Below are 3,991 nucleotides of genomic sequence, written 5' to 3'. Positions count from 1 at the left end.
GCCGCTGTCCGACATGCGACGTCGTAACCACGAAGTCGTTCACGTTCAGTGTCTCAAGCCGTACCACCATTCTACCTTCCTTCCGGAAAACTAAGTCGCCAGGATGGCTCCTTTATTTCCGCGGGGCCATTGTAAGGAGGATAACGAACGTGCGCATAGAGTCAGCAGCGTCGGCAGCATCATGCGCGCAGCAGAGGCTCGAGCTCGGGAACTGTTCGGTACATCCTAGAACCGGCGGTCGCTACGAACCCCAATAAATCTCTTTTATAATACAAACAGACGTTATGATGAAGAAATGAACTTGCTTGATACAGATACAGCATACATCACAGAATGCATAAACAGTGCAGGAAATGTAGCAGCCAGGAGAAAAGAAAAGGTTCATTGCTTCTTCAGGTAAATCACGCACCTCCAAGTTGAGTTGAGTTGAGTTGAGTTGTTGTAGGCTACTGGTGGGATTAGCCTTGCAGTTGCTGCCGGCAATTGCTCCACCGTAGCGACACTTAAAATAAGTAAATCACATAATCAGACACAGACCTCACAAAATACCAATGGTCACTCCTCAGTTCACCATGTGGAGGCCAAATCTGTGTCCTGTAGGTAATTTAAAAGAAGGCGAGAGACCTCCTTCCTACACAACCGGTTCCCGCGCGGGAAAACAATGTCTTGAAAAGAGCTGTGAGGAACTCCTGTCTTCTTGAGGGACCCGAATAACACCCTCCTTTCCGCGTTATACACAGTACAGCACATTAGGTAATGTTCTATGTCACCGCACACACCACACGTTGAACATAATGGTGATAACGCCAGGCCAGTCTTATACATCCACGCAGGGGTTCGAGCAGAGCCCGTGCGAATGCGTAGCAGTAAGGTGGCTTGGTTTCTTTTGAGGCCCTTGATCACACATGGCTTGTGAGGTGAGCTCCACAAAGAACTGAGGTGGCACAACACTGCTTCTCTGAAGAGTCTGTTGTCGTCTTGAGGCACTCTTCTCAATGGATTCCCAGACAGCGCTCTATGGGCGAGGCTGTCCACCATCTCGTTGCCTATGATACCTGTGTGCGAGGGCACCCATTGGAAACATATGGAGAAGCCTTTGATATGGAAATTGTGCACCGAGCGTAGGGATCTAAGACATAAGGCATCAGTAGGGAACCCGTGCTCTAACCTTTGAAGGGCAGATTTTGAATCTGTAAGAATAACAACAGGTTGAGGCGTACAAAACCGTAGTTTCTTTAGAGCTGCCTCAATGGCAACGCTTTCGGCCGTTGTGGAGGACACGACTGCAGTGAAGCGAACAGACCAATCATACTTCAAAGAGGGAATGTGAAAAGCAGCCGCACTAGATCCTTTGACCTTGTCCACAGAGCCATCAGTAAAGATTTGAAGATGACGTGCATATTCAGACTCAAGATGTTCCAGTACCAGCGAACGCGTTGCCGCCAGAGGAGAATTCCGCTTAACGCGTACGGGAGGAATTGTCAACGAACAATCGAGGCTCGCGAATGACCAAGGTGGTTTCAACCTCTTAGTTCGACCTCTAACGTCAAGACCCAGGTAACCAAGAGTATTTAGTGCCAAGTACGCTCGGGACTCAGATCTCTTTCGAAGGTGCTGTAGAAGGGCTCGGCCGGCTGCCGTCTGTTTGAGGCGGCAAATTTGCATCAATAACCTTTGTGAAGCGACTAGGCTAAGAGGTCTCGATAGAGATTCACAAAGTACTGCTTTGTTAGGAGCAGTCTGCGGAACGCCAAGAGCCCTTCTCAGGCCCTTTCTGTGCAGAACCTCAAGTCGTTCCAGCTGTGATATCGAGGGGGAAATTAAAGGGAATTTAAACATGCCGAGTGGAGCACTGAAATTAGTGTGAGCTTTTAAGAAGTTGCACAGGGTTGGTATGCAGTAATGCAGCCTAGATCTACCGTAATTTGTACGTTTACGCGGCACTGGTATTAGCCTGTTACGTATGCTGTAGTCATACGGGGAATATTCTCTATCATTTGGGAGTTTATTTTCACACATATAAAGAGTTTGGTTACAGTCGTATAACTTAGACGCTTTAAGTATATCATGTTTAATGAATAGGTGACCAGTGGGTAATAGGCTCGGGCGTCAATTAATGTTCTCAAAGATTCTTAGTACCTTCTATTGGAGCCGCTCCAGTTTGTTATAGTTGGTGGTGGTTGTAGTACCCCAAACTAAAGTGCAATATCAAAGACGTGAGTAAAAATTAGCATAATATATTGCATTCTTCAGAGTAATTGGTATTAGTTCCCTCAGTCTGTAAAGGCAACTGCTTTGCAGAATTCAATCGTGAGCTTATTGACATGCATGTTCCAAGACATTGTTTCTTCGAACCAAACCCCCCAAAATTTTTCAGACGCAACGCACTGCAAGGCCATTCCTTGAAAGTTTAGGGTGAGTCCGAAGTCACTTTGTTTGTTGAGAGGTTTAAAAACAATATATTTAGTTTTTAATATTTAAGGTTAGTCTGTTTGAGTTCAACCACTGTTCAAGGTTAATTAGGTAATTGTTTATCGTTGTGTTTAGGTGGGCTAAAGTTGCTGCGGAAAAGAAAATATTAGTATCGTCAGCATACATGATAAGTTTGGGAGAATTAGGCAGATCACATAAGTCATTGATGTAAAGTATAAACAATAAGGGCCCTAGAAACGACCCCTGAGGTACTCCATGTCTTACCACAGTAGTCGGAGATGACAAGCCATCGACTTTCACACACTGTTTTCTATTGTAACGATAGTTCTTAATGAATTCATGGGCGACGCCACGTATACCATAGTCATGCAGTTTTGACAGCAGAATATTATGATTTACACACTCAGCTGCTTTCCTTAAATCAATGAACAATCCCACAGTAAAAAGACTCTTTTCAATGTTGCTAAGAATTTCATTCTTGATTAGTAATAACGCCATTTCAGTAGATTTGCCTTTCTGGAAGCCGTATTGTGAATCATTCACAACGTGGTGTTTAGTAAAAAAGTATTTGAGTCGTGTATAAACGACATTCTCAAAAATTTTGGACAAGATGGGCAGAACAGCTATAGGTCGGTAGTTTGCTATAACACTGACGCCTCCACCTTTGTGAACAGGGGTTATACGTGCCAGTTTAAGGCCAGATGGAAATATACCAGTGTCTAACGTTTGATTATTATGAATGCTAGCGGTAAGGCTATAATGGACGCCACACGCTTAATAGGAACAGCACTCAGGCCATTCCACCCGGCGGCGACGTTGTTTCTAATTCTGGAAATAAAATTTGTGACTTCTTGTGCAGTAACCAGAGAAAGAATATTTGAATTAGCCACTTTGGACGTGCATACAGTGGCGTTTTAGTACAATCACAATGGCTATTCGGAGACACGCAGTCGCCAACGTTGTAAAAATTCGTTCATTTTTGTTAGGACGTCTTCATGCGTCTTGCCTTGAACAAAAACTCCAATATTAATTTAGCACTGAACCTTAGAGTTATTAGACAAATTACGATTTCCTGCCATAATTTTCCTGAACAAACAAACGAAGTTAGATCAGTTAGAGATTAAGAACTTTTGATGTTCCGTAGAGAACACAAACATTTTGCAGCTAGCGTGACATAGCTAAGAATGTACGCCGATTGTGCTATTGTGCCGCTGAGCTTCAAGTAAAGCCCCCACACTCTTTTGTTGCAGTTCGCAAATTCTGGCTATCAACTGAAACTAGAGTAAATAGGATAGTTGCGACCAGGTCACAAAGTAGTTTTATGTCGTCTTGTGCTGCCGTTATGTACAAGCAGCGTTATTGTGGCTGTGTGAATAGAAGTGAACAGACTAACATATTTTATGGACAACTAAGCTCGAAAGTTACAAGAAAGCTAGAAAGTTACAAAAACGTTAAGGGCCGCCTGACCCACATGAGGCATTGGCAAACAGAAGACCACGTAGAATTATTGAACTGTAATGGCTTTGATGTATTCCTGCAACCTCAATTTCTGCGAAAA

Source organism: Dermacentor andersoni, chromosome 7 (assembly GCF_023375885.2).
Source record: "Dermacentor andersoni chromosome 7, qqDerAnde1_hic_scaffold, whole genome shotgun sequence".
Lineage (NCBI taxonomy): Eukaryota > Metazoa > Arthropoda > Arachnida > Ixodida > Ixodidae > Dermacentor > Dermacentor andersoni.
Note: the sequence above shows the minus strand (reverse complement) of the source record.